Here is a 25,298-nt window from a genome sequence, read left to right as displayed (position 1 = left end):
TAATTGACTTTTATCCTCCTCGTGAGAATTAATTTTCTAAATTTCCTTTTTGGGATCATTTTATAAAATTTAGCCAAGAAAGGTTTTCCATCTTTGGTCTTTGATGGATATTATTTTTTAAGTGACAGTTTTTGAAGTGGGTATGAATAGAAAGAATTATGCATGGTAGGTATTTGGAAAATAATCTGCCATCTATAAATAGCTAAGACTATCCTTAAGTACAATTTGAGACCCATTTCAATCTTATATTTGAATTATATAAACATAGATGCTTGTAGATAGTCTATCTCATTCATATTAACTTTTTTGGATAGGGTGTTGCTAATTTGACTTTCATTGATGAGACCCATCTTCTTGCATAATTAAGCAAGGTTGAAGGAACATTAACAATATCAGTTCTATTCCATTATTCTATGGAAAAATATTGGGCTTGGTTCTAGTATCATAGTTTGTTTACAATGAAAAATGATATCATCACCCATGCTTATTTTGATATGATAGTATGGTAGCATTTTGGTTTATGGTGGCATGACGAAGAGAAATTGAGAAATATGGTTAAGTTTGAGTATTTTTGTGACTATCAATCACCATTTAGCCCCATCTCCATTTCCATTTTGTGACTATTGCAAACATCTTATGGGTGAGAAGAGAGCTAACATTAAGGATGTAGTTGATCTTGATGCAAGATATGTCCAAATATTGTGGCATTCCTATTTTTTTATTAGTGAAATTCCTAGACATTCATGCAATATACTTTATTCCAAGAGATATTGTTGGATGAATAATCATCTTTGGCACTACTTACTAGCTCAACTGAGTAGATACACTACTTGGGTGATGAGGCATAGTAGTCTTATGGTTAACTGAGGTAGTGTATCTAGGGTACTCACAAGCTGTAACTCTAGCAAATAAATTAATGATTTTCTAGGGAGCCTAAAATATTTCTTGAGAAAATGCTTGCTACATAACTCTTAGACTAGAATTTTTTTTCTTGCCTTAGATTGTCTTTTTCCATCATTACTCTCTATCATTGATAGGGGAAAGTTTAGCACTAGTAAGAAGAATAAAATAAAGAATGACTTTGTTTTAGGTTTGAAAACCATAAAATTAGTTGGACATTGGATTTGTTTTAATAATAGCCTCAAATTTTCTATTTAATATATCACGTATTTTCTAAATATTTGTTATCTAATTATATTTACACAATTAAATAAATATAAGTCAAATAATTTTATATATATATATATATATATATATATATATATTCCCCTATCTATTTATAGGCAAGGACCTAATGTTTTAAGTAGACCCCTCTCCAATTAATTTGTCTAGTTTAAAAAAATCAAATTCTAAGGTTTGAGAAGGTTTTTATTTTTACACTAATATATATTGCTTATTATTACTTTCCTATTGGTCCATCACAATTTTTTTGGGTTTATGTTATTTTTCCAATTAAAAAATTCAAAAAAAGGTGAACCAACAACATTAATTGCATTTAATAGCTATATTAGATGCACTTCAAATTTATGATTTCATTTAATGGTGGAGAACTAATCATCGACACCACTGAAATGAGGAACTTCCAAAATTCTCCTAATGATTTAGACCATTTTTTTCCCTCTAACAATGGTAGAAAAGTCTCTGGCTTCTGTTATTATGTGCCTTAGCTTTGGAGTGTAGTGACCTACAATTTATGTGCCTTTATTTCTAATAAAATTGGGCTTATTTTCTCCTCATGCAGGCATGTAGGATTCTATTACCAATGTGAAAATTCCTACTGCAGTCACTAATTATTAACCTCCTATTATAAATGATTACTAAACTATAAAAAATAAATTGCCAACTAATATTGAAAAATAATACAACTACAACTTCACTTATAAAATATGGAAAGAAATTCACAACACAAAGAACACAATGTTTTTGGACAAATCATCCCTAGAAAAATACCTAAGGGAAAACCAGTTTTACAAATGAGAAAATTATATTAACTTTAGAAAATTGAGAGATACAAAATTCCTTGCCTCTCACTGGAAAAACTCAAACAACCTTCTAATTTCACCTACTGATATTCCTCCATTGCTATCCCTAATGCTATCATTGTGCCCTTACTAATAGTACAAGACTATTTTCTATCACTACAATCTCATTTACTAACACTACAAATGATTCTAAGAACTTCATGTTCTCCAAATGCCCCCTTGACCCCCTTTTATACTACTCCTATTGGAAAACCAATAGCCGAGATTGATTATCAATTGACAATAGAGATTAAAAACAACTAAACAACCCTAACTAGGTTGGTTTCTAGTTGTTTCCAAAAGTGGTCAATTAATTAATAAATATGTGTTCCTAATCTAACCAATTAGTTAGCAAAACAATTACTTTCTAATTAACTACATATGGATGAAGAGATATCCAAGCTACCAAAACTAACACTCCCTCTTAGCAAGGAAGTTGCTCTTCATGACACCTAAGTTATCTCTAAAGAAGATGAATTTTACCTTCCCCAATGCCTTAGTTAGAATGTCTACTACCTACTCTTCTGTAGGTATGTACTATGGCTAAAAAAAACCCCATTGTACATAATCTTTGATGATGTGATATCTGATATCTATATGTTTAGATCTATCATAAAATACTGGATTCTCAGATAAATTGATGAAGCTTTGATCATCATAGTGTATCACACTAGTCTTAACCATCTAACCAAAGAAGGTTACTAAATTTTTTTGAAGCCATATAGCTTCACATGTCACCATGCTAGTTGCTATGTATTTTTCTTCTATTGAATGCAAAGCCATAGACTTCTGCTTCCTACTGAACCAAGATATAACTCCTGATCCCAAACTGAAATAACACCCTAAAGTGCTCCTTTTGTCTATTGTATTTCCTACCCAATCTACATTAGTATATCCCATCAACCTAATACCTTCACCTCAAACATATTTGATCCCATACTCAACTATACCACATTAGTAACATAACACATTCTTGGCCATTGTCCAATGCACTATCTTTGGTTAAACCATGAATTGACTAAGTGAGTTCACTACAAAAGTAACATTTGGCCTATTGTTGATCAAGTACATAAGAAAACCAATCAATTTCCTATATATAGTGGGAGCTACATCATTTTCCTTAGATGTATCTACCTTCCTCCAATTCATGATCATGGTGTAGACACAGCTTTGCAATCCTCCATCCTGAATCTCTTCAAGATTTCAATGCAATATTTGTATTTTGTTGGTGTTTTATAGCTACTAAGCAACAAAATGCTCAATACCAAAAAGATATCACTCACACAATCTAAGGATTAGCCAACTCCTATTAACAATTATGTGTGCAAACCATTTGGACCCAACTTTAAAAAAACCAAAGGTGGTTTTCTACTCTTTAGGCTCTACAAAACTACGGTGGGTATACCTAGGGATGATTCAAGACTGGGAAACACTGTATGAGAATTATTTTAGTTTCATTCTGATTCTCATCTCAAATCCTCAAATACATGCATAATTCTTGACAATTTGATAAACACATCCCATATAATAGATCTAGCTTAAATTCTTCTATAGATCTACATGTGTTCTCAGCAATAGTGGTTAACTGAAGCTAAAACATTCCATGCAAACAAGTACCAGCCACCTTTGAAGATCTACAAGAAATAAAAGTAAAATGGATTATAATTCTGCATTTAAAAACCATTTATGACATATTTCTCTTCCAGCTGAATCAATTTGACCAATGCCTAATCCATTAGGGCTCAAAGTCTACTACCAATCCTTAGATCTAATTTTTTGCCTTACAACAAATATTATCAGCAATTCTTATTAGAATTCATTATTCAAAAATCCTTCTTACTACTATAGAAACTTTATCAAATTCATCAAAGCTTTTACTTAATCCATTGAACTAATAGCAGTGATGAACAAATATACAACCTAACTGGATTGCATTCAATTGCATAAGCCTTTACTCATACAACATCAAGATAACCAAGTAATCAAAAGGAGACAAAATTTAGAAAGAACTAATATGGGGCCAGCTCATAATTTGTATTCATTTTCTTTGAAAATTGTATACATTTATTATAAACTTAGAATAAACTTAGGAAGAAACATAGAGATCATTATATATTCATGTATTCTCAAGAACTAATAGAGAAAATGCATCATAAACTTGTTCCAAATATTGGATTGAAAATAGACTAAGTATCACTTAAGCTTTTTTTTAAACATTAGACTCTTCTCTAGCCCTAGAATCTGACTTATATAGTGTGAGATGCAACAAGCTTTACGCTAAGAGAAATTGACAGGTGTCCTTTACAAGAAATATTTACATACACCTATCACAAAATGACAAAATGTGAATAATAGAAAGAATGCTACACCAAAAATCCTTTTTTGGGTCCATTTTTGTTATTCCTTTTGGGGAGACAAAAACACTATGATTGAATTCCTTTAGTGTTCTAGTTCCTCAGCATAGGTGGCCATCAAATGTGACAGTGATGAGTCACCTCCTGCCACCTGAGGATCCTCTTTGTCTTTATCATCAGTGGTAGAGGTGCCTTCTACATTTGTGCCCTCTTCTTTATCATCATTGTCCACCTCATCATCTCCTTCTATCCATTCTAGAGACATAAACTCTTCCTTCCACTTATTATAGGTAGTGTCCTCTGGCCAATCAAAATTTAGAACTTCTCTTTGTACAGTTAATGAAGAATTTTCATTTGCCTCTATATAAAAAAAATCTTTTCTGATGGAGTTATAGAATATCTATACTTTTACCAACTCCTCATTTGTCATTGCCCATAACAAAGGGCCTATTTCATTTATAACCTTATTCATTCTTTCATAGAAGATTTCATCTAGCTCCCTCTTCCATTCTTCCTTTTCCTTTATTTTATCAATTGTTTTTAGAGCACAAGGGAATAAATCAAATGTTTCCACAAAATACTTGGAAAAACAAATAGTTAATCTTTTGTAGAAAGAATCTTGATTATCATCAAAACCCTACAACTTATTTAGTAAATAAAAATTCCTTCTATCTGATGATATGTTAGCTGAATAACAAATATAAACATAGCAGTGATATCTAAATTTCTCTATCCACTTCTGTACAATGGGTCTGAATATAGCTTGATTTTGCTTCAATTCATCCCTAATAGTTGAAATCCTTGCTAATTGATCAAAAAATGTAGGCCATTCTATCTTGTCTATTAAATACATGATACCTTGCCTCAATTTTTCTTCATATTGATTATTAATTTCTACATGCATTTCATATAACTTATTTTTCTCCTCTTCAAAATCCTCTGCAGTATAGAACTGAGGCCTTTCTAGAGTATTCAATATCTCAATAATTGGTGTTGATTTAAAAGGCTTAACAGGTGGCTATGGGCAGTATACAATCCTAGGCTTACTAGTCTCTTATTTTTCTTTTCCCAAGAATCTTCTCCATTTTGAGTTACTTTATTTTCTAATGATTGTATTTGCATACCCCTCTCCTCATATGCTTTCAAAACTTCTTCAAACCTAGCATTGAGTTGGAAAATTTTATCTTTCTCTTGGCCAGACACCATGCTACCAAATTTTAGCATCTCTGATGCCATCTCAATTATTTGTTTACTACCTATCTCACTAGCCCTAAACACTATCAATGCAATAGTATGCTCTACAGTGGAAATCTAATGCATTCTAGTAGTGTCCCTTTTTTTCATAGAACATATAACAAGGGCTTGGTGGTCATCACTAAATTTTTCTCCCTTATGAGCCTATAGTATTTCTTCAGTAGTCCTCAGTTGAACATCCTTATGTTTCCTTACTGAATCACAAACAATGGCATTTTCTATATCCCACTCTAGCAGAAGGAGAACTCCTAACTATCTAACTATTGGCCTCCCAGCTTCAGGACTAAATTAAGAAAAATCATTCAAAAATTTAGATTTCACCTATTCCTTAATATCTAAATTAGGTTTGTTTGGCTATTCTGGTTTTATCCTCTCATAGGTTTTCTTAAAATTTCCCATATTTAATCTCCACAAAAATTGATCAAAAGCCCTAGACTTTACAAAATTCTCATCATTAACAAGCCTTTCAGAAGCTTGGGCAACTATCGGATCAATTTCCTTACGTTGGTAATCAGAAATGGTTAAGTCCAAGGAAGGTGTAGGAGGTTCTTGTGGCTCTCCAATCTCCAAGTCTGTAGAAGTAAAAATTACATCCCCTTCTCCACCCATTTGTCTAAGATAATCCATTAAAGATGCTTCATCATCAATCGAGATTGGGGACTGGCTTGGGGAGTATTTTCTACCTAAGAAGAAGAAGATCCCTATTATAATTTCTTCCTTTTTGGAGAGTTGGCTGCAAATGGACTTCCTGGTCTTGGCCTCTGATGAAGGGGTGCCTATTGCACACTTTGAACCATTACATAACTTGCCCTTCTCTACAAAGTATACTAGCCAGGAGCTACCACATTTATGTCGCTTATCCTTCTTTGTACCTCTATAGCCTTATCTAGATATGTCTCAACATGTATGGCTTTCTTCTCACTCGTGGTTTGGATTATTATAGAAAAATTATTCATTAATGCTTGCATTTTAGCTCCCCAATATTTCTTATCCTTCAATGGGTCAAAAGCATTAATGAATTCTAAAGTCTTACTGAATACTATCCATTTTTCTTTCCTCAATTCCTATTCTTGCAAAGTGAAAAAATTTCTGATTATATCCTCTGGATAATAAACTTGTTGTACTATGCGAGAAGCTTTTACCCTCTCTCTTAAGAGGTCATAGAATCCTTTAGGATCAATAAATTTGGCATGAAATTATACCATGTTATATCTATCTAAAAACAAATTAAGGTGCTTCCACCCTTTATTGATAAAAAAAAAAATCATGCACTATAGTAACAATTGGAAAGAAGGTACCCTTTTTAGACAATTCCCTCTCATCTATAGTGTCTATCTGCCATAGGAGCTCAGCTATCCCTATCTTTAAGGGCACATGGAAAGGTAGAACATGAGGCTTTCCCAAAAACCCATATACTCTTATTATTATTGATACATTGTAAGGGATTATATCCTCCTAATTATGACTAACCAATAGTCCTTGTGCATGGTCCTTGGGTCTAACCAATTCTAACAATGCTTGTGGAATTTTGGGGCTGTCCCCTTTCAAAAGAAACCTAAGCTTTGATGCAAAGTATCTATCAAATCTCACATAACTTGCATCTGTAGCTTCTATAGTCATATCTACACTCCATAGCTGCACTGGATTCCTCTCTCTATCCCTAGTTGTTTCTAGCTCCATACCCTTGGAGAAGACGGTAAATCCCTTGTACAAGAATACATGCATGAGCAATGAATACCAACAAAATGGTTTGTCCACTTTTCCCCATGCTATCCCTACCAGGCCATTGTAAATTTCTTTCACAAGGAAAGTAGAAAAATCTAGGATAGTGCTCATCCCAAATTGAAGAGTTTGAGCCATGATAAGGAATACAGAGCTTGGGATTTGATCAACTTCATCCATCCCAAAAATCTTGTAAAGAGAAAAATATAATTCTTGAGCTCTAAGGTTGAAATGCCTTCTCAGCAATGGCTCTAGGGTACTGGCTATAATCATAGGAAAGGTTCCAATTTTAACAACATGCTGTTGCAATGACCATGTTCTTAGGTAAATCCTTTGTGCATCATACCTTGCTTGAAGGTCATCCATATCAATAATTTCATGCACAACGTGGTTAGGATTGAGGTTGAAAACCTTACTAATTAATTTAGGGAAAACCCTAAAAAGATTCGCTCCAGCATGGTTCTTTACCCACCCTATAATTGGATCATATTTCTTTTCCAAATCCATCAATAAATCACTATCAAAGAAAATTGTGGGGATGGTTACTTTACCAATGTCAAACTCCCATGCATTGCTCATAGGAGTGTCCAGTTTTTTCTTTGAAAACCATTTCTTAAACAACTCTAGACCCCCCACGAAAACTTGGGCATCTCTTACCCAATTTGCTTTGGCATAAAAAGCTTCTGCTATGGCTACTCTTGAGTGTTTTGGAATGAGTTCCCTCCCCCTAGTTATTTCATGTACCGATAAGGGGAATTGTTTAAGAAAATCATTGTGCATAGAACATTTCAAATAATCGATTTGTTCGATGAATTCTTTTTAGGGAGGCATTTTGAATAAAACCTTAGAAATTTTATAATAGCAGATACTTGAATTTCTGAAAGAGTCACAGAGTACTTACCCACTAGAATTTGCATTTCTACACTATGTGATTTCTTCAGCAATTTTATTGGATTGCTAGCCAAAAAATTTTGTGCCCTGGCTCTGAGAATTTTGTATGCCTTGATGTTCTTTTTGCACTTTGGTGATTCATTAATGGTGAGATTGTGAGTTATTTTCATACATTGAAATCGCACGAATGAAATCTGAATCATATTTACTCTCAGTAACTATTACCTCCAAATTGCAAGAAAATTTGAATCCTATCTATAGATTTTCACTAGATTAGATGGATTTGATTTAAAAGGCAACAAGCTTCATGGCTTTAAAAACAAGGCTATGTGTCACAATACTGCTTGCTCATATTTCTTAAATTTCTTGCACCTTAGAATTGCAAGGAATTACTGGTCATTGATCAAGACAAGATCAACGATCAGATCAATTCACATTTGAACAAAATCTAGTTAGCTATTCTGACCAATAGGAAACCATTATATGAGTGTGTGCCTTCTGACAACTTCCTCACTAGTGGGTCCCATATCTTCTTCTAAGTGAGAAGGTTCTTGACATCACTCTTTCCACGTGTCAAGCTGGCGCATTCTCACTTTTCTTATCTAATGAGCATCTTCAAATTATTGGCTTGCACTAGTTGTTGATCTTTGAAAGATCAATGGTGCTAATGCTAGAAATTTGTACACCTTACAAGATGATAAAAGTGACGTTACCATAGACACATGTCTGCATGGTGCATTGTCGCTTTGTTTAAACTTCCCTCAAGTTCTTTATATGAGAAAGCATCCTTCATTGATCAAGATAGGATCAATGGTGTGAAAAATTTCTACACTTTATGGTCAATCATCCACTTGGACCAATGAAATGACCCTACTCAACCCCCATGCTCTGACCCACCTGACTACTACATTAATTTATGAGGTTTTTGTGCCCATAGCATAAGTACTTCCAACTAAGCACAAGTGGTAGATGACATGGCATAACTCAAAATTCTTTCATAATTTGGCCCCATTGTGACATGCTTCACAAAGGTGCATACCTACATTCCTTATTTGACTAGCAGCTTCATAATGTGAGATTGCACTAACCCTCGATCTTTGAAAGATCTACTACTAATGAGGCTTCAATTCCATCTAGTAGACAAACTTCTTCAGTGGCACATCTAGCAGTACATGTTAGTGATCACTTTACAGTGTGTCACACCATAGCATACAATTAAAATTTCTTGACCCCACCTTGCCACATGTCCAAGAACCGCTTGCCCACATTATTTATCTTTCTTGCAACTTCAAAATGTGGGCATGCGCTAGCCTTTGATCTTTGACAGATCAACAGTTATAGAATTAGGCATTTTAAATACCATGTTGATTGTAGTGATGAATAAAATATCTCAATCCATTTTGACTCATCTGAAATTTTCCAGGGAAGACATCTCATCATCATCTTTGAGAATGGCGGGCCCATCTTGTCAAACTGTGCCACTTGTCCCATTTTTGCTTCCCCACATTATTTAATTCATGAGCATCTCCTTCTTGCAGGAAAGTGCTAGCTCTTGATTCAAATGAAATCAATGGTTGATGTTTCTTGGTGATAAAGGAATATCTCTATTAGTAACTCAACCAATGATATTGCAGGAAATCCAAAATGTGCACAAAAAGTATTGACGAACTTGCATAAGTTCTAACTAGCTTTGACAACCATGAACCTTTTTCAATGCATTGAGGCTGAAATGTTAGCACCGGCTATGTGTCAAAAAGGAACTTTCTCACAATATTTAAAGACCTCACCACTCCATATTGTGGAAAACCCTCAACCCTCGATCTTAAAAGGATCTATGATGCTTGAAAGATATCGCAACTTGGACCTTTTCTCAAATAAAATAATGCAATTTAGGAAAACTTTATAAAGTTTATCAAAAGATTAATAAATGCATCTTTTCACAGATAAATCTTTAGGATAAAAATGTCCTACCAAAATTTATTTGAAACAATACTTTCTAAAGTTCTCAAAGGCTAGGGCCAAACAAGGCAAGGCACAAGGTTATTTGGTGAATTTTTTGCCTAGGGTTTTTTGACCAAATTTCAAATTACTTGGAGTGCACATTTAGAGTTTTTCATTTCTGAATACAACAAAAAGACGGTGGTGAAAAACCAAGCCAACAATGGCTCTATTTGGGGATAATGAATAAGAAAGATTCATATGAGGGCTTAGAATCCCTAGGAGAAGCAGATCACAAGCTTGACCTTAAAAAATATTACAACTTAGACAGAGAAAAAATGCAGGACAGAAAAATATATAGGGACTGTACAGAAGACAAAAAGATTATACAGAATGTACAAGGAAATGTAGACTACTATTTATGGAGAAAATAAGTATTTGTCAAGAAAAATACCTCTTCAAGAACTATCTGTGAACTAGCAATTCAAGAATATTGTCTGATAGATCTTTGAGAACATAAGAATCCTCACCCCAAGTATTTTCAATCAAATAATGGCCTAACCAGATAGGATCAAATTTTCCATTTTTTCTTTTATCTTCTATCCTAGAATTCCACATAAGGACCAAATCTCCACTTTCCAATTTCTTACTCATTTTCCTCTTATCATAGAGTGCTTTAACCTATAATTGTAACTTTTGATTCCTAATTGATGCCTATTTCCTGATCTCATTTAGCCCAACTAGTTCATCCAATCTTTCTTGCATATCATCAATTATATCCTCATACTACATTTGAATGTAGTTATACAAACCTACTAGGTTGTTCTGAGGCATTCTTGCTTGAATTCCATACACTATATCAAATGGAGCTACACCAATGGCTTTCTTTGCAGTTACCTTATTAGCCCATATTGCTAACTGTAACTTGGAATCCCATGCTTTCTTGTTATCATCCAAGGTTCTCTTGATAACCTTTAACAGGCTCTTATTTGTGGATTCAACTTGTCCATTTCCTTGTGGATGATCAGGAGAAGATGATGATCTTTTTGTTCATATTTATCACAAAATCCAATGAATTCCTCAGACCTGAAGCACATGGCATTGCCTGTTATAATTTTTTGAGGACAACCAAATCTGGAAATAATATTATTTAGTAGGAAATTATTGACAACTTTACTTGTTGCATTTCTTGTGGGATAGCCTCTACCCACTTTGTAAAGTAGTCAGTAGCCACTAGAATCCAAGAATAGCTAGTGCCAGACTTGGGGGAAATCTCTCCTATGAAATCCATACCCCATTGTTGAAAGGGTGCTTGGACCTCCACTAGCTTCAATGGAGTATTACCTGAGAACTTCAATTTTCCAGAAAACCTCTGACAAGGGTCACATATCCTAATCATAATTTGAGCATCCTTCAAAAGGGAGGGCCACCAAAATTTAGCCCTCATCACTTTATGTGCAGTGGTCTTGGCCATATAGTGTCCTCCACACACTCCAGCATGCATTTCATTTAAGAATTATTTTTCCTTTTCTTGATCAATACACTTCAGCAACACTCCCTCAAAATTTCTCCACCATAAAGTTCCTTGGACAATTATGTATCTGATGGCTTGTAATTTAGTATTCCTCTTTTCATTTTCAGGAAAATGAGAAGGAGCTTCCATGTGTTGCAGGTAATATATAACATTAGTGTACCAATCACAATGATCCATGTCACATAAGTTAGACTTGAGGTCATCAACTACCACATTTATCTAATTGACATCCAAATTAGATTCATCCATGAGTTTAGCCGAATCTTGATCTCTTACCAACTTAGTTATCTATATTTCAATATTGAATTCTTGGATCCTATTGATCCATCTACACCTTCTGCCTGATACTTCCTATTGAGAAAATATGTCCTTCATAGCTACATTGGGTACAAAGGCAATGACAATAGCACCTACTAGGTAGCATCTAAAAGGCTTTACAGCCTTTACTAAAGCATATGCCTATTTTTCATTTATCTCATATTTCAATTCAGCAAGTTGGAGTGACTTACTAAAAAAAGTAATGGGTTGTTCATATCCTTCATTTTTTTGCAACAAGACTACAGCTACAATGTGAAAGGATGCAAAAGAGAAAATATGCATAGGCTTTGTGTAATCTAGAGTTCTTAGTATTGGAGCATTTTTTATTCAATTTTAATATCCTAGAATGCTTGTGAAGGATCACCATTCCAATCTATAGTAGCTCCCTTCTTGAGAATCTTTGAGATAGGTCTACTAATTTCAGCAAAATTGGTAACAAACCTTCTAAGAAAATTAACTTGGCCAAAGAAGGATTGAATTCCTTTTACATTCTTTGGCTTGGGGACTTTATCAATAGATGCTACTCTCTTAGGATCTATTTTCACCCCATCTTTGGACACTATATGTCCTAGTAATCTACCTTCTATCACCCCAAATGTACATTTCTTTGGGTTCAAGGATACTCTATATTCTAGAGCTTTGATATAAAAAAATCTCCAAATGCCTATAATGATCCTCAACCTTCTTAGAATAGGCTGTAATATCATCCTGGTATACAACCATAAATTTGTTGATATAATCATGAAATACCACATCCATAGCTCTTTGGAAAGTAGCTCCTGCATTAATCAAGCCAAATGGCATCCTTACATATACATAGGTTCCCCATGGGGTTGTGAAGGCTATCTTAAATTGTTCATTTTCCATTACTAGAACTTGATTGTACCCCTTGAAACCATCCATCATGGACATTAATTTAGAACTAGTTACTTGCTGCAACATGGCTTCCATATTTGGTAATCCATAATTATCCTTCAGGGATGCAATGTTAAAATTCCTGAAATCCATACATAATCTTATGTCTCCATTTTTCTTTCTAACAAGTACCAAATTTGAAACCCAGGTGGAATGTCTAATTGGTTTGATTATCCCCCCATCCCTTAATTTCATCAATTTTTCTTGCATTTTGGGAGCTAGGTTAGGGTTTATTGGTCTTTGTTTCTGTCTAAAAGGTTTTACATTATCCTTTAGTGGTATGACATGTTGGAGAAAATCTTCCCTATAAGCCTTAAGGTCATCATATGACCATGCAAAAACATGTCTATACTTCCTAAGCAAGTTAATTAATGGTTTTCTAATTTTAGTAGGCAAATTTGGCCAATATAAGCCTTTTTTGGAGCTTCATCAGTACCAAGGTTTATCTCTTCTAATTTCTAAGGCTTAGGGTCCTTAACTCCTAGTTTGACTCTATCCTGGTTATCAAAAATACTTTCCAAGACCACTAACCCCTTTGGCATCTTGTTGGTTTTCAACTACATAATCTCTTGGCAAAAAATGGTTTCCTTACCATCTATGGTTTCAATTAAATCACTGCAATCCATTTCTTGACCTTGGTATTTGTCTTCATTTAACAAAAAAATTATAATGTATTTATCATCTTCAAAGATTTGCCAATTTTCAACATTATCAAGTATTGAAGGTCTACTTTGTACCTCAATTTGAGAAATTCCTACAAATGATATCTACTTAGGCTTGATTGCTACATTTGCTAATAAATATGCCATCTTATTCCAAGTCCTATCTCTCCATGAGATACCAAATGCATCAAAACATTCTATCTAGTCCCAAACAACATTTTTATACTACTTTAATCTCCTGTTCTTGGATGCATAGGTTTCTTTTATCTGGGAGATAACTAATTCAAAATCCCCTATGACATGAAATTTCTTAATTCCTTGATGTGTAGCAACTTTCAATCCTAGCAACAAGGCCTCATACTCTACTATGTTATTTGTGCAAGAAAAATTTAAAGTGAATGAGTATCTGAAAGTATTTTTCCCAAGAGAAACAAAAACTACTCCTGCCCCTACACCCGCTTTAGAACTAGCCCTATCAAAGAACATTGTCCATAATATTGGTGAGTTCGTACAACATTGAACTTCATGCTCAATTACAATAGGAAAATTATCAACTTCTTGAATAATCAATTCAACTCTGAATGCATTTTAACCAATATCTAAGAAACAAGTGGCGTCTTTGTCAATTTCTTCCCCTAAAACGTGACTGACCCTTGGCTCTCTATTTACCTTGATAGATTTATCCTCAATATGAAAATTAGCATAGGTTAAGTCACATTGCAGACTACCCCCCATAGTAGCAGTCCATTTTTTAGAAAGCAACATTCCATAGTGTGGAGGTATATCCACTACAAGAACTTACATGGTTAACTCTACTTCAGGATATGTAGCTAATTTGAATGGTAAAGCATTTATGGTACCTATGATTGGGACTTCCCTAGCATCCATTCCTCTACATCTACCATGCTTGATGTCCACTTTCAACCCTAAGGCTTCCATTACTTTGAAAGACATTATGGTGTTAGAAGCTCCTGAGTCTATCATGCAATTTTTTAGGGTCTTCCCTTTTATGATCATGCTGAGGAAAAATGGGTCAATATCTTCTATAAATGCCACTTAGGAATCATCTAAAAACATTTTGGGGATCTGGGATATGATACCACTATCCTCTACTACTAATGGGGTTTGTTGGATAACAGTTTTTCTACAACAGTATTATTGTTTCCTATCCCTCCAAACCATGATAAAGCCTTGCTTTTATGCTCTTCAATTCTATGAAGTTTAGACAAAGTTACTTTTACAGTTATTTGGGACAACATGGATATCATATCAATAGGTTTAACAATAGTGGGTTTTACAAGAATACCTAGAGTTGAAGTCTTTAGAACAATAGGCACCACGGTTTGCTTGATAGTATCAACTCCTAATTTCTTTGGTTGCACAACTACTTTTGTTGTTTCATTTGTTTGAAACTAAACCTTCTTTTTTGGTTCCCACTTCTTAACCTTGTTGTTTTTTATCTTAGGCACATCTATATTGACTTTCTTATTTTCATCATTCATCTTATGGGTGATATCTTTGATGAATACACTGGATGGCTTTCCTGCTTCATTATTTATTGTTCTATTTCTCAAATTTTAGTTACTATGGACTTGGGAAATCATTTATGTTGTAATTCTATCAATCTCCTCTTTGGAGGACATTCTTAAGCTTGTGTGACCTATATCAGAAGATGTAACACATACCTTATTTTCATCATAACCTTCATCATCTGAAAACACTTGTTGTTGATGTAAATGATAATTAATTCTCTAACTAGTAATATCATTTTCAGGTTCTTCAGAGTTAGAATCTATAAAATCATCACACATGCTTACCATATTGCAACTTATATCATCATGGCTTTTCTCTTCATTTTCTTCTTCAAGTTGCACACCTTGATTAGAGGCAAATGATTAAGCAACAACACAATAATTAGAAGAATGAGGTGATTGACATATAATGCACCATGGTACATCATCATTCATATTTATAGTGTTCCTTTGTAGGGGATCTGTGGTACCCTTATCCTTCACATTTTGTATATGGTTGGGGACTGGGTTACCATCTTTCCACTAGGTGGTATAAGGGTAATTTTGCATTCTAGGTTGCCTATTGAAACTGTTGTTATTCAAAAGGGTTTTCTCAACAACATTTGGCTTATTGAAACTAGCAGGATTCATCTTCTTTAGTAATTCCAAAACTTGGCCCATAGTAGGTTCTTCTAGCTTCTTTCCTATAGGAGTTTTATCACCCTCCCTTTTGTTATTGTTCTTGGGATTAAAAAGCTTTAGATCATCCCTCCTACCTAGTTTGTCAGATGCCTTCCTATTCTTCTCTATATTTATTGCAACTTTATAGGCATCCCTTAAAGTTTTGGGATCCTTATCCCTCAATTGATAAGCCATTTTTCTATCAAAAGCATTAAAATATGTTGTGAGACAAACATCCTCATTCAACCTCATTTGGGTTTTTCTTGATGTTATTGAATTCATTCAACATGAATCCAACATTGGTATATCTCCATACTACTCTTTAAATAATCTCTCCAAGTCACTCCATGAGGTGATACTCTCATCAGGTAGCCTTCTAAACCAATCCCTCATATCCTCAGTTAGTGAATGCACAAACAATTTCATTACCATATCTTCATGTTCAACTTCATAATCATTTAACATATCAATGAAAATTCTCAAATGTTCTTCACCAGTAACAACATTATTCATAGAAAAATTAACCACTTTGTCTCTTAAATCAAACGATATGGGATGTGGAGCACTACGGATACCAGCAAATGATATTTTTCTATACTTTTCCAAGTATACAAGTTTCTTCTAGAAACCATGAAAATTTGAGGTACTCGCTATGTTAGCTTGGTTTAGAGGAACTACATTTTGAGTTTGATGATGTTGGACAAAGGGGACTTGGGTGCTAATGGTGGATGATGAGGTAGTGGCAGATTGGGATGTTCCCTGAGTTGAGATTATTGGACCACTAGCTAGTGTAGGAGTTACAGATGGGATAGACAAATTTGGCCATGAAGCCAATGCAGAATTAGATTTTATGAATTGGATTTTTCTCCTAGTTTCTGCGGCTTGAGCTTCATTCTCAACCTTCTCAAGTTCTTTTGCAAGATCTTCCTTCTCCTTTCTAGATGTTTCCAAGTCTAGATCTAATTTTGACATGGGAGGGTTTACGGATTTCCTTGGTAGAACTTGAGGTTCATTTATTTGGATTCCTATGGCTTTGCCTTTCCCTTTATCTATAGCTTTGACAGTGGGTTCTATAGGGTCTACTTGAATAGGTTTATAGGTTTGGACTTGGGTAATAATAGGCTCTTGTCTTTGGCTTAAGAGCTTTTCTTGTTCTTGAACCTTAGATCTCAAAGTATCTACATCTCCAAAAACATCAGTATTGAGAGTCATAGTTTTTTTTTCTAACATTTTATTCTACTCCTTCAAGGTAGCCATCCTTCTCAATAGAGCATCCCTTTCTATTATGGCATCCAAGGTGGCTTGCTCCTTCCCTTTTTCAAGATGAATACATTTAGCTTCTTCCTTAACAACCCATTTCTTTAGAACTCCTATCTCAGATTGCACTTCTTTAGGGTTTGCAGAAGTAGCCTCTGAATCAGCAGGATTTTCTAGATCTATAAGATTGGGTTCCACATATGGGACTGCTCTTGGATTAAAAGGATCATCAAATGAACTCCTAAATCCTAGACTATAGTTCATATCTACTATGAGATCTGGCCTTGGTGAAACAATTCCTACTATCAACACATCTTTGTCCTAAAAAACTCTCTCATCTAGTAATGGGGTACTGAAAATATCTCCTAAGAGTCTTGTAGTTTCAAATTCAGAACTAAGTGAAGAAGACTCTCTCCCTAATACTGGTTGATACTAGGAATTGATTGACACACTACCTCTAGGTTTCCAAGTGGGATTTGGATCTATCCTTTTCTTATTTTGGTTCTTCCTACCACCTTGGGGTAAACTAGTATACATTGGTACATTAGGATTGGCTCTCATGTAAGATCTTGTGTTCTTTCTCTTGTCAGCCATATTCACCTTTTATTATAATAAACACTAGCTTAAAAACCTTGACTGAGTCACCAACCTATTCTCAGGAAAATACACAATGACAATTATTCCTGACTCTAAGGAAACAACACACAAATAGAAAAAGAAATATCTAACACAGATAGACCAATCATTGAGATTATAAGACTGCAACTCTTTACTCATTAGATAAGACACCTGGAGAAACTAGATACGTCAGTATGTCGCTATGGTATTTGGGATATTCTCTCTTTAAATTCTCAAGGTTTTCCACTAAAATATCCTTTTATGACCATGGTTAAAACTTAGAGGACTGACACACATGTACACAGCAGGACCAAAGACTCTGTAGTACATTCTATAGATGTGTTGGACAACTCCCCTGTAGAGTCACCATTTTGTTGGTGTTTTATAACTACTAAGCAACAATATGCTCAATACCAAAATGATATCACTCACACAATCTAAGGATTAGCCAATTCCTATTAACAATTATGTGTGCAAACCATTTGGACCTAACTTCAACAAAACCAAAGATGGTTTTCTACTCTTTAGGCTCTACAAAACTAGGGTGGGTATACCTAGGGATGATTCAAGACTGGGAAACACTATATGAGAATTATTTTAATTTCATTCTGATTCTCATCTCAAATCCTCAAATACATGCATAATTTTTGACAATTTGATAAACACATCCCATATAACAGATTTGGCCAAAATTCTTTTATAGATCTGCATGTGTTCTCAACAATAGTTGCTAACTGAAGCTAAAATATTCCATGCAAACAAGTACTGGCCAACTTTGAAGATCTACAAGAAATAAAAGTAAAATTGATTATAATTCTACATTTGAAAACCATTTATGACATGTTTCTCTTCTAGTTGAATCAATTTGACTAGTGCCTAATCCATTAGGGCTCAGAGTCTACTAAAAATCCTTAGATCTAATTTGTTTCCTTACAACAAATATTATCAGCAATTCTTATTAGAATTCATCATTCAAAAGTTCTTCTTACTACTGTAGCAACCTTATCAAATTCATCAAATCTTTTACTTAATCCATTGAACTAATAGCAGTGATGAACAGATATACTACCTAACTGGATTGCATTCAATTGCAAAAGCCTTTACTTATACAACATCAAGATAACCAAGTAATCAAAAGGAGACAAAATTCAGAAAGAATTGATATGGGGACAGCTCATAATTTGTATTCATTTTCTTTGAAAATTGTATACATTTATAGTAAACTCAGAATGACCTTAGGAAGAAACACATAGATCATTCCATATTAATGTATTATCGAGAACTAACAGAGAAAATACATCATAAACTTGCTCCAAACATTGGACTAAAAATAGACTAAGTATCACTTAAGCTTTTAAAAAAAAAATTAGACCCTTCTCTAGCACTAGAATCTCACTGATATAGTGTGAGATGCAAAAAGCTTCAAGCTAAGAGAAATTGTTAGGTGTCCTTTACAAGAAATATTTACATACACCTATCACAAAATGAATAAATGCAAATAACAGAAACACTGGTACACTGAAAATCCTTTTGTGGTTCCATTTCTATTATTCTCTTTGGGGAGACAAAAACACTATGATCAGATTCCTTTAGTGTTCTGGTTCCTCGGGATAGGTGGCCATCAAATGTGATAGTGACAAGTCACCTCCTACCACCTGAGGATCCTCTTTGTCTTTATCATTAGTGGAAGAGGTGGCTTTACTTTTGTACCCTCTTCTTTATCATCATTCTCCACCTCATCATCTCCTTCTATCTATTCTATAGACATAAACTCTTCCTTCAACTTATTATAGGTAGTGTCCTCTGGCCAGTCAAAATTAAGAACTTCTCTTTGTACACTTACTAAAGAATTTGCATTTGCCTCTATATTAATAAAATCTTTTTTGATGGAGTTATAGAATATCTGCACTTTTACCAACTCCTCATTTGTCATTGCCCATAACAAATGGCCCGTTTCATTTATAACCTTATTCATTCTTGATAGAAGACTTCATCTAGCTCCCTCTTCTAGTCTTCCTTTTCCTTTATTTTATCAATTGTTTTTAGAGCACAAGGGAATAAATCAATTTTTTCCACAAAATACTTGAAAAAAAATATATTTAATCTTTTGTAGAAAGAATCTTGCTTACCATCAAAACCCTACAACTTATTTAGTAAATCAAAAATTCCTTCTATCTGATGATATGTTAGCTCAATAATAGATATACACATAGCAATGATATCTAAACTTCTCTATGTCCACTTCTATACAATGGGTTTGAATATAGCTTCATTTTGCTTCAATTCATCCCTAATAGCTGAAATCCTCGCTAATTGATCAAAAAATGTAGGCCATTCTATCCTGTCTATCAAATACATGATACCTTGCCTCAATTTTTCTTCATATTGATTATGAAGTTCTAAATGCATTGCATTAACTTATTTTTATCCTCTTCAAAATCATTTCCCATTTAGAACTGAGGCCTTTTTGGAGTATTAGGTATCTAAATAATTGGTGTTGATTTAAAAGGCTCAACAAGTGGCTGTGGGGATTATGTAATCCTACATTTACTAGTCTCTCCTATTTATTTTTTTCCCAAGAATCTTCTCCATTTGGGTTACTTTATTTTCTAATGATTTTATTTGCAAACCCCTCTCCTCATATGCTTTCAAAACTTCTTCAAACCTAGCATTGAGTTTGGAAATTTTATCTTCCTCTTGGCCAAACACCACACTACCAAATTTTAACATCTATGATGCCATCCCAATTATTTTTTTACTACCTATCTCAACAGCCCTTAACACTGTCAATGCACTAGTATGCTCTGTAGTGGGAATCTCATGCATTCTGGTATTTTCCCTTTTTTTCATAGACCATATAACAAGGGCTTGGTGGTCATCACTAAATTTGACTCCTCTATGAGCCTATAGTATTTCTTTAGCATTCCTCAGTTGAACATCCCTCTATTTCCTTACTGAATAAAAATAATGGCATTTTCTATATCCCACTCTGGAAGAAGGAGGACTCCTGACTGTCTAACTATTTGCCTCCCAACTTCAGGAGTAAATTGAGCAAAATCATTCAAAAAATTTAATTTCACCTCTTCCTTAATATCTAAATCAGGTTTGTCTAGCTATTCTACTTTTATCCTCTCACAAGTTTTCTCAAAATTTCCCATGCTTAATGTCCACAAAAATTGAGCAAAATCCCTAGACTTTACAAAATTCTCATCATTAACAGACCTTTCCAAAGCTTGGGCAACTATCGGATCAATTTCCTTACCTTGGTAATCAGCAATGGTTAAGTCCAAAGAAGGTGTAGGAGGTTCTTATGGCTCTCCAATCTCCAAGTCTGTAGAAGTAACAATTAAATCCCCTTCTCCACCAATTTGTCTAAGCTACTCCCTTAAAGATGCTTCAGTATCTTACTAGACCGCTAGCCAAAAAATTTCATGCCTTGGCTCTGAGAATTTTGTATACCCTGATGTTCTTTCTGTGCTTTGGTGATTCATTAATGGTGACATCATGAGTTCTTTTCATACATTGAAATCGCACGAATGAAATCTTAATCATATTTACTCTTAGTAACTGTTACCTCCAAATTGCAACCAAATTTGAATCCTATCCATAGATTTTCACCAGATCAGATTGCTTTGATTTAAAAGGCAACAAGCTTCGTGGCTTTAAAAATAAGGCTATGTGTCACAATACCGCTTACCAACATTTCTTAAATTTCTCGCACCTTAGAATTATGGGGAAGCATAGCTTTTTGATCAAGACAAGATCAATGATCAGATCAATTCACATTTGAACAAAATCCAGTCAGCTATTCTGACCAATAGGAAACCTTTATATGAGTTAGTACCTTCTAAAAATTTCCATGCTAGTGGGTCCCATATCTTCTTCTAAACAAGTAGGTGGTTGACATCACTCCTTCCATGTGTCAAGCTGGCATATTCTCACTTTTCTTATCTGACGAGCACCTTCAAATTTTGGGCTTGTGCCAGTCATTGATCTTTGAAAGATCAATGGTGGTAATGCTAGAAATCTGTAAACCATACAAGATGAGAAAAGTGATGTTACCATGGACATGTGTCTACATGGAAAATTCCCACTTTTTTAAAACTTCCCTCAAGTTCTATATGCAGGAAAGCGTCCTTCGTTGATCAAGATAGGATCAACGATGTGAATAATTTTTGCACTTTATGGTCAATCATCCACTTGGACCAATGAAATGACCCTGCTCAACCCCCGTGCTCTGACCCACCTGACTACTGCATTAATTTTTGTTGTTTTCACACCCATAGCATAAGTACTTCCAACTTATTAGAAGTGGAAAACCACATGGCGTAACTTAGTATTCTTTTTTAATTTGGCCCCATTGTGACATGCATCACAAAGGTGCATACCCGCATTCCTTATTTGACTAGCAACTTCATAATGCAGGATTTTAGTAACCCTTGATCTTTCAAAGATCTATAGCTGATGAAGTTTCTAGTCACACCACAACATACAGTTAAAATTTATTGACCCCACCTTGCCACATGTCCAAGAACTGCTTGCCCACATTATTTATCTTTCTTGCAACTTCAAAACGTGGGCATGTGCTGGCCTTTGATCTTTGACAGATCAACGGTTATAGAATCGGGCATTTTAAATACCATGTTGGCTGCAGTGATGAATAAAATATCTCCATCCATTTTGACTCATCTGACATTTTCCATGAAAGACATCTCATCATCATCTTTGAGAATGGCAGGCCCATCTTGTTAGACTATGCCACTTGTCCCATTTTTGCTTCCCCACATTATTTAATTCATGAGCATCTCCTTCTTGCAGGAAAGCACTAGCCCTTGATTCAAATGAAATCAATGGTTGATGCGTCTTGGTGATAAAGGCATATCTCTATTAGTAACTTAACCAATGATATCGTAGGAAATCTAGAACATGCACGAAAAGTACTGATGAACCTACAAAAGGTCTGACTAGCTCTAACAACCACGAACCTTTTTTAGTGCATTGAGGCTAAAATGCCAACAAGGGCTATTTGTCGAAAAGGTGCTTGTCTGCAATATTTAAAGACCTTGCAGCTCCATATTGTGGGCAAGCCTCAACCCTCGATCTTAAAAGGATCTACAATGCTTGAAAGATTTCACAACTTGGACCTTTTTCAAATAAAATAATGCAATTTAGGCAAACTTTATAAAGTTTATCAAAAGATTAATAAAGGCATCTTTGCATGGATAAATCTTTAGGATAAAAATGTCCCGCCAAAATTTATTTGAAACAATACTTTCTAAAGTTCTCAAAGGCTAGGGCCAAACAAGGCAAGGCACAAGGTTATTTGGTGATTTTTTTGCCTAGGGTTTTTTGACCAAATTTCAAATTACTTGGAGTGCACATTTAGGGTTTTTCACTGCTAAATACAACAAAACAAGGATGGTGAAAAACCAGGCCAACACATTGACCAAGGAAAATCTCTCCATTTTTCTACCACACCTCCATGCCTAGAAAGTAGTACATAAGTCCTAAATCCTTCATCTCAAACTCTTATACAAGGTCCCTCTTGCAATCCTCTATGAGCCCTAGTGCACGAAATAGGTCTTCCACATAAAGAACAAGAATGAGAACTTCACCCCCAACCATCAAGTAGTAGAGATTAGCATCTACTTTACTTGGAGTGCACATTTAGGGTTTTTCACTACTAAATACAACAAAACAAGGGTGGTGAAAAACTAGGCCAGCACATTGACCAAGGAAAATCTCTCCATTTTTCTACCACACCTCCATGCTTAGAAAGTAGTACATAAGTCCTAAATCCTTCATCTCAAACTCTTATAAAAGGTCCCTCTTGCAATCCTCTATGAGCCCTAATGCACCTATAAGAAATAGGTCTTCCACATAAAGAACAAGAATGAGAACTTCACCCCCAACCATCAAGTAGTAGAGGTTAGCCTGCTTGAGTTTGTACAAGGCTTTCATCAATATGCACATCTAGATCTCTTTGTTGTGTTCTACAAAGATTTGTAGTTTCTTTATGTATACCTCTTGCTTCAACTCACCATTAAGGAATGTTGTCTTGACACCCATCTAATGGATTTTCCATCTCATCTGTGCTACAAATGAGATGACAGGTTGTATAGAAGTATACCTAGCCACTGAATCAAATGTCTCCTCATAGTCTATTCCCTCCTTCTAAGAGAACCCCTTGGCCATGAACCTTGCCTTGTATTTCTTGATGCTACCATTTGCAGTGTGCTTTATCTTATAGATCCAGTGAGATCCAACTAATACTCTATCTATTGTTGTAGGCACTACCTTGCACATATCATTTTGCATAATTGAGTTATTCCTCTCAACCATAGCATCCTACCATACCTAATGCTCTATAGCCTCCTGATAGCTAGAAGGTTCACTATCTACCAACTGACTAACTAATGCCACATAGTCATTCAACTTTATTGGTTGTCTCCACTCTCTAGTACTCCTTTTACAAGCTCCCACAAACTCCCAAGTATCCTTTTGTGTCTCTTGAACCTAATGGTTCTTGTTGCCAACTATAGAGGATGAAATATCAACCTCTAAGTCTTCTAGATGCATTTCCTGTTGTACCTATTATTCTATGCTCAATGAAACTTCACCACATGAGTCTACACTTGCATTGGTAACTATACTTTTGTTTTGCTACCCTTGACTAGGCCTCGGAGTTTCTATTAGCTGCTCACTTTGATAATTTTTTGGAAAATCCCTAAACCTTCTAAATGCCTTGTCCTCCATGAACTTAACATTGTGTCTAAAAATAATTCTTTTGGTCCTAGGGATAAAAATCCTATATGCCTTTGAAGTTTAAATGTACCCAACAAAGTACCCCCTTATTTGTAGTCTAATCTAACTCGGTACATGTATCTCCTAGAATATGACAATATGCCAGACTCCCAAATATTTTGAACTAATCAACATCTAGCTTCTTTCCTATGAATGCTTCCTCTGGTGTCATCTTCCCTAGGAGTGTGGAACCCTATTTTGAATGTAGATTGTTGTATGACACACCTCTACCCATAAATAGCAGTGCATGTCCTTGTCATGTAGCATAAGTCTTGTTGCCCCTAATATAGAAAAATATTCCTCTCAATAACTCCATTCTACTATGGATTGTAAGGAATAGTACAAAATCTCTTGATTCCTTCTTTGGTACAAAATTTTTGGAAGTTACTTCCTTTGTACTTACCTCTGGGTAAAAGTACAAAGTTGTGCCACCTTTCAAGCTAACTTATCAGAATGACTCAATTTGAGGATTTCTATCAAAAAATCAATTTTTTTTACACATATGATCTAAATAAATTAATTCTAGCTAATTCATATATAGTCTCACACTTTTCCAATTGAAAATGTCTATTAAATGCATGTTTTATACTAGTTTGTATCCAATTACTAAATAAATAAAATTATTTCAGAAAACTAATGTTTCAATAACTCTTACTATATTTTTATGATATTTTTTAGTAACATATAAACACCATTTTATGGAGCACAAAGTCAAAGAGTATTCTTATATAGAGTTTATAGTGTTTTAATTAGATATAAAATATTATTTTTTAAAAATTCTATAAGTATGCATTTTAACAATTGAAAAGATGTCAATT

General features: G+C 34.6%; 1 pseudogene; it reads left to right on the top strand.

Annotated features, from left to right (window-relative positions):
* The window catches only part of LOC149580665 (elongation factor 2-like), a 76,421-nt pseudogene that overhangs the window by 39,896 nt on the left and 11,227 nt on the right, over positions 1-25,298 (top strand).

The sequence above is a fragment of the Cupressus sempervirens genome, chromosome 1, assembly GCF_028749045.1.
Source record: "Cupressus sempervirens isolate cs-2001-9-10 chromosome 1, ASM2874904v1, whole genome shotgun sequence".
In the NCBI taxonomy this organism is placed as follows: domain Eukaryota; kingdom Viridiplantae; phylum Streptophyta; class Pinopsida; order Cupressales; family Cupressaceae; genus Cupressus; species Cupressus sempervirens.
This window is presented reverse-complemented; position numbering and strand designations above follow the sequence as displayed.